Source organism: Acipenser ruthenus, chromosome 22, assembly GCF_902713425.1.
Source record: "Acipenser ruthenus chromosome 22, fAciRut3.2 maternal haplotype, whole genome shotgun sequence".
In the NCBI taxonomy this organism is placed as follows: domain Eukaryota; kingdom Metazoa; phylum Chordata; class Actinopteri; order Acipenseriformes; family Acipenseridae; genus Acipenser; species Acipenser ruthenus.
In genome coordinates, this window is record NC_081210.1 from 8,935,009 (window position 1) to 8,948,152 (window position 13,144).

General features: G+C 37.3%; 1 protein-coding gene across 4 annotated transcripts in view; it reads right to left on the reverse strand.

Moving 5' to 3' along the window:
• The window catches only part of mad1l1 (mitotic arrest deficient 1 like 1), a 246,651-nt gene that overhangs the window by 133,150 nt on the left and 100,357 nt on the right, over positions 1 to 13,144 (reverse strand). The window lies entirely within an intron of this gene.

A 13,144-nucleotide genomic window follows, 5' to 3' on the forward strand; every position in this document is an offset into this window, starting at 1 on the left:
CTACAGTACATGTCTGCAATTATTGGAACTCCAACAACATTGTGATCTTTGCAAAGTCGTTCTTTATGTATTCACACCAAAAAAAGACGGATGGAACAGTAAATTGTGGCTCATCCCCAGACCTTGTATGCACTTTGTGCATCTCTGACACTTCCTTCTGAATTATTCAGAGCAAGAATAAGGGGTAAAATAAGTACAGCACATCATGATTTATTGCTGAAAAAAAATATGTTAATGTAGCAGTAATCAGACATAATGTAATCGCATAATAAGAGCATGGAGCATCACCTGATTATTACACAGAATGCAATTTGTATTTTATTTATATATATATATATATATATATATATATATATATATATATATAAAATAAACTATTTAACTATAAAGTTGTCAGAATCAAATTTGAAAACATTAATAAAATACAAGTTGGAGTGTAAAACTAACCCTCCATTAATTCTACTTCCCCAATTTCTTTTTAAGTGAGACTGGCACCATTGCATTGTAAAGGCTTAATTTACTGGCATCCAGAATACAAAGCACATGACCAACAAACAATGTACGTCAAATTCAGCTTCAGCTCGGCTCACTATTTTCTTAACAGCAACTGATGAACCAGGAACAGGCAGCAGCTGTCCATTTCTGTGTGTCATTTCCCCATGCAGCCTTCCATCAAAAAGTAGTTTTTGGATGGATATGAATTTGTTGAAGTTCCAGAACAGGTACAGCTTTTCACTGGAGATTATTCGCTGGGAATTGCCAGATTGGAGATGACACACTGCCGGCTTTATGATGCCAATTTAACGATATTTTAATGATAAAACATAATTCTTTCCTAAGGTGATGGGCCAACAAGACAACGGCAGAAAAGGTATCTATAAAATTGTGTAAACACTGAAAGGATTTCTTTATGATTTGTACTCACTACAGTAAGTGACAGCTCCTGTGCCTGATTTCATATTGCACTGCACCATGAGACTCAAAAATCCATATTTCCACCTGTGAACATTAAGTAAACCCTTCTGATTTTCCCCTCAGGAAAGGCATAGCGCAGTTTAGTATATTTTGAAATTGCAAAGCCATTCGACACTCCTTAATCCACTCTAGAAGAAACACACTGTCAATCACCCCTCTCTGTGCTAACCCCACGTTTGAACCGGAGGTCAGAGATGTCAACAGCTTTCAGTACAGTATGGGGGAAAATAATACAGGGAAGCATAACTCAGACACGCTGTGCCTTCAGTCCCTGCTGTGCAGACATATTCCTCTGTGGAATTAAGGAACAGTGGCAGATTTCCTTCCTATGGTTTGTTAAAGACGATCTATAAACTGTTGTTCTCACAAAAAACACACAGCATGTAAAAGAAAATTGTTTTGAAAACTAAACATCAGACTACTGATGCAATACATCAGGGTTCTCCCCAGGAGTTCTGTACAGCCGAGCGGCAGAACATTATAGCCGGGAGCACTTAACGGAAAAATAAAACTTGCCTTATCTTAAGTATATAATAAGACAAAGAATTTGAATAATATGTTGTCTTTCGTTGACTATATCTGGTTGCACTTTTTTATGTTCTGCATTCTTTTTCATTACTGTTTATTATGGTAAATTACCGTGCTTATTTAGGCACTCTATGATTTGACTGGGGAAAGATAACGTAGGTTTATTGGAGTTCACAAAAAATAAACATTTTCACTTCTTTTTAAGCTTAATTATTGAGCTTATTGCTTCATGTAAATGGTTTTCAGGGCATTTTGTTAATGCACCATTTTTGTTTTTTGTTGTTCTACATTTTTTTGAATGCAACACAACAGTACTCGCACACGTTTGGTCACCATCATAACTGGTTGCATGAAAGCGGAGTGTAATAATCCAGCACCTCTGCACTTAAGCATTTGTATGTCAGCTGACAAGTGTTCAGCTGATATCCCATCACACCTTTCTTCTTAAAGGCATGCAGTCTCTATACATGAATCCCCAATATCTCTCACAAGCTCCTGGGTACATATTTTTTTATCATATCGCAAAAAAAGGAATACGCTTTTTTTATGCATATGTATAGCTTTTATGTACTATATATAACCTTACAGTACAATAATACGACAAAATATTTTAATACCCAAAAATAATCTTAATATTTTTTTAATAAAGTATTAGGCGGTGGATTTGCGCCGATCGGCTTATTTTGAAAACCCTGCATTCATCGTCACTATTTTTGTTTTGAAAATAAAAATTGGTTATTTTTTAAGCAGTCATTTTAACGTTAACACAGAAAACCCGCCCCTTCAACTCTGATTGGTTAAATGTTGTGTCAAGACGTAACACAGCTGTCATGTGGTTCCAAGATTTTTTTTTTCCACCCAAAAACATGCAAGTGATCTAGTCTGCTAGAAGCACAATCAATCCTTATTGTTAAAGGCACAGCAGCATCTGCAAGACGGACGGATCTGATTTTTTTCAGCTGGGTGGTGACAGCCACTTTGCTGGGCGGCGCGCCTGGCTGAAAAGGCCTGGGGAGAACCCAGTACATCATTATCACTGTACATGCTGCATATATAATTTGTAGCCTAAGTCAATCATTTCTTTAATAAAATCCAAAGTATGACCGCTATCGACTGTTTGTGGATTTTAGGTTTAGGAGACAGTGTTCTTTTAAATATGCCAACCAATAGCACTTGATGTTAAGGTTTTGATGGATTGATATTCCCATGATTAAAAAATAAATAATTTGCTGATCATACAAAGCAATGCAAAGAGAATCATTTGTATCGCATCACTAATCTGTGTACTTATCTGCCTGTATAATCTTTTACTGTTTTTTTTGTAGTCAAAAGCAGCAGCAAACCCATATGGTAATAAAAGACACCTGGACATTAAGGACTGCTGGGCCTTATCAATGGGCACACCACAGAACTCAAGATGGAAGGTGCAGTTGCAGATCGCTAACAACTTGACAGCCAAGGTGTACTTTTAATTCACATGACACTGGAGAATGACAGAGGGACCGATCAAAAATATGACAATGTTAGAGATAAGATTTGCAAATGCATGCATGCATGCTGTAGTAACACTGATCCCCTGACCTGGAAACATACAGTACATGCTTCTTTCTGCTTTGCAAATGCCATCAACATAATTCTTCAGTTTAATTATCTTCAGTATTACTAATGCATAAGGCTACTATTTTGTAACAGAGGTCACGGTAATTGTGAATTTGAATAAAGTCTTGGAAATGGATGTAAAAACCCATTTGAAAATCTGAGTATCTGTAAATTGTTTGGTTGCGTATGCACGCAGCATTTACATACAGCTATGTAGAACAGCGAATGAGACAGCTGAGCGAGCAAGCACGTGAATGGGACGCAGCTAAAATACAAAAATGTGAGAGCTGTTTTCTGTAAAAGACATTGAGACAGAAGTTTACCGACTTTGAGGCATTCTTTACATGCCGTTTCAGAATCGTGGAAAGCGTTAGGCTATTATCATAACCCTGGTTCCCTGAAATAGAAATGTAACAATTACCGTATTGTTGAGTGTACCAAAGCCGTCGCAAGGGCAATAGTGCAGAATGGCAGGAATGCTACAAGGCTAAACTAAGAGGCTGCCTTGTGGGTTGTGCGACCTGGTCCAGCACACTCCCAGATAGGAGGCTGTCTGTGAAGGTGTGAGCTGGCTCTTTGCATGATTCACCAATAGGCTCAGCCGATGAAGGTGGTCGATGATAAGCTCCGTGTGGTTCTGTGCCCGAGACTGGGCACAAATGAGCCAGTCGTCCAGGTAATTAAGCACTCTGATGCCTCCAAGTCTCAATGGGGCCACAATAGCCTCCATGCATGTCGAAAAGGCACGGGGAACTAGAGAGAGGCCGAAAGGCAGGACACGGGACTTGAATGCTGTTCCTTGAAAAGTGAACTGCAGGTACCTCCTGTGACCTGGTTTTATGGGGATGTGAAAATGTGTTACTGAACGGCAACAATATTAAAGCAAATCACATCGGTGAGAAGGGGAGCAAAAATTGCTGTGGGTGGTATAATCAGACATTTTTTCGAACAATTATATTTGTGCCCAATTAATTGATTGCTATTTGAGGCTTAACTGACAGTCTTCGTCTGAAGTATGTACTCTAAAGTAACATTTAAACTTATCAGTATTATTGAAGTTGGTGTACTTTTTAAAAGCTTGTGTATGTTGGCAATAATTTGATTCCAGCGTTTAAAGCAAAAAAGTCAAATACAGATCTTATATCTTTCTGTGGCAACGAAATGCACTGCTCCTGAGCACTAGAGAGATCTCTGTGAACAAAGCCTTTCACAGCCTCGGTCTTCTATTCTGGGGAATGTTTAGGCATCCTCCTGACCTTGCGTAGGACAAAAACTCCATGACAGGAAAGCCAAGTTATCTACTTAGCAGGCTGGACTGTAACAAGAAAAGAAATAAACTAGATTAGCAGTGCTGTTTGCTGCACCGCTAATCAATTTTAATTGATCAGACGATTCTTTACACAAGAACATTAGCATACTAATCTCTTCATAATGATTCTCAGAAAAATGAGAATCAATCAATGTATTTTGAAGGTAATGAGGCTGCGATGTACATCAAAATTTATATACACATATATAAAAAACACTGAATACTGTACATGTATGATTATTAGACAGACCGATTTTACTCCCTTCATCACTTGACAATGAAATATGCAAGTTCATACAATTTTCTTTTGTCTTCTTGAGTTAGAATCCTGTGTATACATACAAGTCAAGAAACATAAGAAGAAAGTAACTACAAAAATCTGAGTATCGCTCCATTAAAATGTGCTAGTAACTAACTACTCCAAAATTAACCGCATGGTTCAATGCATCCAGAAATACTGTACTCTTAGCGTGTGATTCAACTGTCAAGAGCTTCATTCTGTTAGTCTAAATCAGCGGTTTTCAAACTGGGGTACCCCTGGGGGTACGCAAACTCTCCTCGGGGAATGAGAGAAAAATCATGTAATGGCGGATAACAGACTTTATCACATTGTACTACTTTGAGACGTAGCAATCGATTAACAATGTTGAATCCCCTTTCAAATAAAATCACTGCTGTACTGGTGTACATTTCCTTTCTGTTGGGCGAGGTTAACTCTATAAACACCCAACCAGCTGCTGACAGTGAGCAAGTGCACACATGGTTAATTTACATATGTAAAATAGCAGGAGTCTGTAGGCTTAAACAAAATATATTAATTGTCATTGTATGATGTTGCGTCTTTTAAAATTGTGTAGTATTTACCTGGTAAGCTTACTATCTGGAGTTTAAATGTTCAGTGCTATTAGTTTAATCAGTTCAGTGTTTTATCTGACTGTTTTTAAATAAGTGTATTATTGAGTTGAACAGGCAGCTGCCGCCCTACTTAGACAGTGAAATCACTCGTTCTGTGCTGGAGCTGGAGTGACACAACTTCTCTTTACTTGCAATGCTTGTGTGTGTGTTTTTCATAAACAAATTTGTTGAATAACTCCTTTGTCAGATGAGTTCATTACCTTACGCCTCCACATTGGTAATTATTAATAAAAGCAAAAGCATAATATTATTGCTTACAAAAATTGATTCCCGGGATTTAAAAAAAATCAAACGCCATCTGGCTATTTAATTAATATATTTAGGAAAAGTCAAAAACTGACACACATATGATTTACAACGGAAGAGTAATTAACATTTTAAATCCAAAATGGACCAAATTGACCCGGATGGCAGTTCTAGTGTTAATGACTCCAGGCTTGCTATTTTCAGATCCTGAAGCTGACTGTCGGAACAATAAAACGAGACCTGAACTGAGAAACCTGTCTCCAGTCTGCTTTGTATGGGGTCACACACACAGCTAAAAAAAGAAAAAAAAGTTAAGAAACGCAGAGTACAGAAAAGACAGGGTTACATATACTTATTGGAGTATGGATTTTGAAATAATTTTACATAACATGAATACTGCTTTACAAAAAGTATTGCCACTGTAGTTATTTGTTTAAGTACATATTTAAGAGCAGTTTTAAACTTTGACCAAGGCCATCTGACAGTATCCAAGAGAGGAAGAGTTAGCTAGAGTCCCAGGGGCACTGCTCTTTTCTCCCGTTTCGCCTTGCTGGCCCACTGAAAGGATTAACATAAGGTTCTGTGGTGGAGGTTCACTTGGAGAGTCCCCCTGGGTATTCATTTAAGGAGGGCAAGAGAGGAGAGAGAGAGAGAGCTTACCTTACCAGCAGACCCTGACTGAGGCTGCGGAACGACCTTTCACGCCTGCTACACACACAGCCACCTTTCTTTAACGAGAATTTTGACTTCTTTTTTTTTATTGGGCAATTTGGAGGACTTAACAAGTATATCCTTTCATTTGTTCCGCTTCAAATATTTATTTTAATGCGTCCTGGCTGCAGGATTATGAAGTTTACAACAAAATCTACTTTTAAATAACTTTTAATAAGCTGTGTGTGTGACCCCCTTCTCGCACTGCAGGCCCCATACAAAGCAGACTGGAGACAGGTTTTTTGGTTCAGGTCTCATTTTATTGAGCGACAGAAAATATGTACTGTATTTTTTTTATTAGGGTCCACCACAACTGTATAAAGTGAACACGATAACTGTCAAAAAGGTTTGCAAAAGATTTGTAAAATTCAAGAAAGACTCCTAAATACTGTAGATTTTTTTTAGTGCATTTGAGTATTATCCAATAAACTGTTGATTTGTGTAGTGTAGACCGATCCATCATGTGCACTGGTTTGCATGTTCATCATAGATCATTTATACCCCCGCTAGTGTTGAATGAATACAACATTCAATGTTTTTTGTTGTAATTGGAACTCAACATTATAGATATTGCACAGCACAGTGCAGTTTGCTCTTGAGTCACCAACATAGACAGCTACAATCTTTCAGTTTGGGAGTAAAATGTATGGGGCACAGGCCAGGAACATCTGAAAATCAACAGAAAAATGAAACATGTTCGATGCTTGATACGAAAGTTTTTATTCTACACAAGGAGCATGTAGCAGTCAGTCATCTTTGAAATATCTTGACAAACCTCACACCGGTATAATTTCTGCCATAATGTCTAAAGCCAGCCACACATTATTACTATACACTCTGACCGGACCTGTTCACTTACAGTAAAAACAAAGCAGTCCCTGATCAAATCTCATAACTGGTTCAAACAGCCTACATATTTGCCTGTCCAAATGTTTTCCTACAGATTTGTTTGTTGTTGTGAGACATTTAAAGAAAGCATTTATAGATACAAGTAGTACTGCAGAAGTGCACTCTGGCAATGAGTAAATATATACATTTTATCTTTTCTCTGAAGCCAAATCACAATAATACCCAATAAAATCCAATTTGGGGGGGAAAGGGCTCAGGGTTCCGAAATCCACAAATGAAATCCTTAAATGCAATCCTTGGAAAGAATGAATAAAACTCTCAGACTGATGAATGTACCTGCAGCAAGCATTTGTTAACATTATTCAGTTAAGATGAACTAAGCAATATGGGCTCACAGATGGATAAAAGACTTATCAAAAGTAGTTTTCTTTATAAAAACATGCCTGCTTATTTTACCTCTGGTTTTCTCTCCAAGTCAGAATGTTCCCTCACCACAGCAATTCCCCACAAGTTGTGGGCCACAACAGCTCAGGAGAACTGAAGATTAGTGGGCATCCTCTGATCCCATGACCAAGCTAATTGCCTCTTACACCCAGGAGATCAAGAGTGGTTGTCAACTTACTGTAGCTCAAAGCTGGGTCTCAACAAGACAACATCTTTTAAGTCAACAAAGGATGTAACCTCCTCAGATCTTGTGTCATTCTAAATGTCACTTATCTGAAAAGGACCTGGAGGTGTCCAACACCTATAATTGGTCTAGGTTTTCTTAATCACAACTGCTGTCAGTTTAAAAGTTCTGTTTTAGGTGTGCCAGGATTTCTTTTTCTGAATCTTCTATATGACCTACTTCAGCCACTGTAAAAGCAGTCAATGTTTATTTTACTAAGGCATTGGACCATTTTAGTACATAACATATGAAAGGGTACATTTTACACATTTTGTTAGCCTTTTTTATACCTTCCCCACATTGTCTAGATGAAGACATTTCTAAGTCAACATAAACTCCTAGATCATTTTCATAGATTCCTTCTTCAATTTCAGTGGTCTCCAATATGGTATTTATAATGGACATTTTTATTGCCTGCATTCAATACTTTACACTTTTCTATATTAAATGTCTTTTGCCATGTGTCTGCCCAGTTCTGAATGCTGTCTAGATAATTTTGAATGACCTTTGCTACTGCAACAGTGTTTGCCTCTCCTCCTGTTTGTGCTGTCTGCATATTTAACAAGTTTGCTTACTATACCAGAATCTAAGTCATTAATGTAGATTAGGAAGAGCAGAGGACCTAATACTGATCCCTGTGGTACACCACTGGTTACCTCGCTCCATTTTGAGGTTTCTCTTCTAATCAGTACTTTGTTTTCTATTGCTAATGTTATTCCTTGAACCCTGAGAGCTTCCTGGCTTTTGCACCTGCTTCAAGAATATCACACACCGCTCATTACACATTTAACAGCATACATACTTTGTTCTACTCCACTACAGGGATGGAAATAAGACTCCCATTGCAGAGCACTTTGATCCATTCCTGGTTTTACTGTGAGTTTAATAAGACACACCTGAGCTTGTTACCTATCAGGGGTGTGCAATTTATTATATATATATATATATATATATATATATATATATATATATATATATATATATATATATATATATATATATATATATATATAATGTATGTATGTAAAAGACACTTCTTGTCCAAGGGATAAAATGCTTAAAACTCTATTTGCCCCTTCACCATCCCACAAAACACACACACACAAATAGACTATCATTTAGGATTTTGCTTTTATTAAAAGAATGAACAGTCAATTTGTGATTAATAATATTTTTTGCTTCAGGAAATCAAATAAAGAAAACATAATTCAGTCCAAACAAAACTGAACCCATCTAATTTGTGCATGAGACAAACAAAAATAATAATTAAACTACAGATTCAAACTATGTCAGACTTAGGTAGGAGATCACTAAATTACACTTGGACATTTCTGAAGAAAAATGAATTGGATTTTAAAACGTATTTTTTACACTCAAACTAGGTAATCGTAGGGTATATTTCATCACAGAGTGAAAACGTTATTCTCTTAATCTTCAGATTTTCAGCTGTTTAGAAAGGTATAATACAGTATACTTTCAGAGGATACTTGGCCTGATACACAAGCCGAAAGTCACGTTATTTCAGTCAGACCTCAAAGAGTTAGAATGTTCACCAGAGCGGAAGGGATCGGATGGGTTTAGTTTTGCAGGCGTTTCAGTGGGAGACCGAGGGTACTCAGCGGAGAGTCGAGTCAGAATCCGGAGAAGGTAGCAGTTTAGTAAGAGTGCAATTTCAATGTTGTATTAAACAATAAGTCAATATATAGCTTTACAAACCAACTGCCAACCACTCAATTTAAGTAACTTTTTAAAAAATAAATAAATTGCTAAACCGTTACATATAAAAGGTTTTCGTAATTTTGATTATGTTAAATATTCTTCCTAGAGCTGGCGGTCAAACTTTACCTACTGCAGACAAAGACAATTTAATAGTATTGTTGCATTAATTTAAATATGTTTGTTACTGTGTGTGACTGAGGGTTTGTGAATTAAAAGGATATGTGTCTTTCTGTATATATTTTTTGCTTTGAGGTTTAGTTACACATTTTTTAAAATTTTCATTTGTATTAAAAGTACTTGTCCGACGGGCAAAGTATAACAGTAAAACTTGTTGTCCCTAGCCCTGCACATGGGAAATATGTAGTTTATTGTATATTTTTGGGTTAACTGTTGTAAATAGATTGATTTAATTTTTTATTCTGTGGCGCTGTGATGATTACCTGTCTGCGTGGAGCAGCAGCTGAAAGCAATCAGCTGTTCCAGCAGGCAGGTGAGCGTGTCTCAGCGGAGAGTCAGTATAAAGACATAGCGATCACTGTGATCGGGGTGTTTTCACGGCACCTTTGATTTTTAGTTTGTTGTATTGTGTTTTATTTTTAGTGTTTTTACAGTCTTGTACAGTCCTCTGTGCGCTACAATTGCTGGTAGTGTCGCATGACATTATTGTTTGTTTTATGTGTTAATAAATGCTGAGCACCATGCTGGCGTGTTTCACTGCACTTCTATGTCTCAGTGCCTCCATTCCGGCTCTCACCTGCCTGTCTGCCTGCTTCAGTGTAGAAACACGTAAGAATGCCACAACCTCGCACAAATCTTGTTGTCCCAGGCACTGGCAATAACAAATTGCACACTCCTGTACCTATACACCGCTACTAATCAAGCTTGTAGTATAACCTGGAATGCAAAAGGAGTCTTCTTTCCAATCCCTGCACTATAGAACTACTTTTAAAAGTAGTTAAGAATGAAAATCACAAGACAAGTACCTATTTCTATTGTTTTATGTTGCCACAAATAGAGAAAACCTTCAAGGTTTAAGGTAAAAGTATTTAAATCATTGAAGTTTTTAGTTATTATTATTATTATTATTTTATTTTTTAGCAGATGCCCTTATCCAGGGCGACTTACAATTGTTACAAGATATCACATTATACGTTATTTCACATTATACAGATATCACATTATTTTTACATACAATTACCCATTTATACAGTTGGGTTTTTACTGGAGCAATCTAGGTAAAGTACCTTGCTCAAGGGTACAACAGCAGTGTCCCCCACTGGGGATTGAACCCACAACCCTCCGGTCAAGAGTCCAGAGCCCTAACCACTACTCCACACTGCTGCCTAGTTCAAAACAATACATAAGTTTTATGAATGAGCTCAAATAAAATTGTATGCATAGTTCTCCTGCAATTAAATACATTATTTTCCCCCCATATTGAACAACTTTCAGCAATTAAAAAACAAAATCAGGAAAAGCATACATTACCATTACATATTTGTACATTGTTTACGGTATTTATGACCAACACTAGACATTTTGTCTGATATTTATTTAAATACATACATATGTTTTTCCTTTACTGCTGGGCAAACACTGTTTCCAAGATGTTAAATCTGATTATTGGATTTGATTATCAGTGCTGTTTTTGTAAAACACATTTCACATTCCCACATCAAAAACCCAATTACAGCGAAACATTCAAGCTACAACATAGTATTAAAGGTGATAGTCTTATCACTTGCCAAGCCATTCCTGAAATTGCATTAGTGATCTCTTTTCTATCAATAGATCCCAGAATATTTCTTGCTGACTGCATTTACTGAATATACATTACGCAAATATGTTTGATTCAGTAATCTGCCAAGACCTCAACATTAAAATGATAGAAGCATTACTAATAAAAAAAAAGTCCAGTACTTGTATGGTATATTAACACAACATACTGCTTCAGTTGGCACTGGCCAGCATAAACCTACGTGCATCCATGCTAACAGATCTGGTAAATGGATTAATGAATAAAACATTTAAAAAACTGCTGATGTTCTTCCCTCATAGCCAACACTCTACTACGTCCCAGAATTGTGTAAAGGAGTTGTGCTACTAGATGGAATGTATTTGCATGTTAAACAGAAGGGGTCTGAGTGGAGGACAGAATAGGCAATTCCACCACCATCCCCCTCCCTAGTCTTGTTGTAAATCATTTGTTGTTTCCATAACTTTGTACTAATACTGTACATTAGTCATTTCATGGCACTGTTTTGAACAAGACCAAGAACAAGTGTTGACTTCAGGTGTCCTGGCCAAATTCCTAGTCATTTGTTCCTGAAATGATTTACAATGCCCACAAGCCAAATTAATACTGTAGCATATGGTTGAAAATGAAGGAAGGAGATTATTCCCTGTGCCACACCAAAAACAACAAATAGTCTTTTACTGTCACAGCAGCACATTTACACAGATCGGCCCACGCTGATGTGGGCACCCCCTATGCTTTCATGTTCCCGCCTCCCTGAACGTCATCCACCAATCCCGGCTGAGGCAATATACACAGTATAACAGAAACTTCTATTCCACTAGTTTAAAATTTACACCACTCATTTAAATTGTATATATTTTTTTTAAATAAATGTTCTAAACTGTAAATAAACAACACAACCAAAGAGCATTAACGGACAGTAGCAAACACCGAAAACACATTCAACCAGCCGCTATTGCGGTTAATAAAATGCAGCTGCAGTAATAAACAAAACCTGTCAAATATGAGTATTGTGATGACTATTTATATTTACCGGAGCATTTATATTTCTAAAAAAACGCAGAAACGCTGTTTCACCGATACGACAAGTTGAAAACAGCAAAGATCATGAGCAGCACAGAGCGCCCTCCAGGCACAATCGCCAGATGCCTGCTTCACCTATATCAGAGTGGAAATCCACGCAATCGAAATCGCACATGTATACCAATGTGTTTTTTTTTTTTCCTCATTAGCGGTTCACTTTGAGCTGCTAAACAAAGATTAAATAAGCATACACCGTGGTTTAGAGAGTATATAATACTGTTAAAAAAATTCAATATCATTATTTTCTCTTACTTTCATTTTATTTGTTTATTTCTGAGTCATCCTGCGTACCCCCTATGACCCTTAGAAGTGTTGAAAACCCCTGTAATAAGCAGATCTGGATCTGTAATCTTTGATCCAATTCTGGAGCTACATGCGGCGTAACTAGGGAAACCGACCAATGAGAGAATATGTCTGTGTGGCGCAAAGTTTCAATGTTACGAAATAGCAAATAAAAAATAATAAATCTGAAAAACATGTCGATTATGCCACTTATGATTTCCATTACACGAGAGTAGATGTTAAAACTTCATGCTGATTTGAACTCGGCTCTCGCCAAGATAAGCACCAACGAAGACGTAGCTGTACAACTAATGTGATCCATAGGTGTCTCCATCCATTTACGCTTCCTTCCATATGATGATGTAGATATCCTTCTGTCAGGTGTTGATGGCTGAAGTGTAATGCTGGCTCCAGGGATCAGCTTATTTTGCCTCCCTAGCGCATCAGCACACACAACAGCTGCGATGCTGGCTCCGTGGATCAACCACAGTGCGGTCTCCCC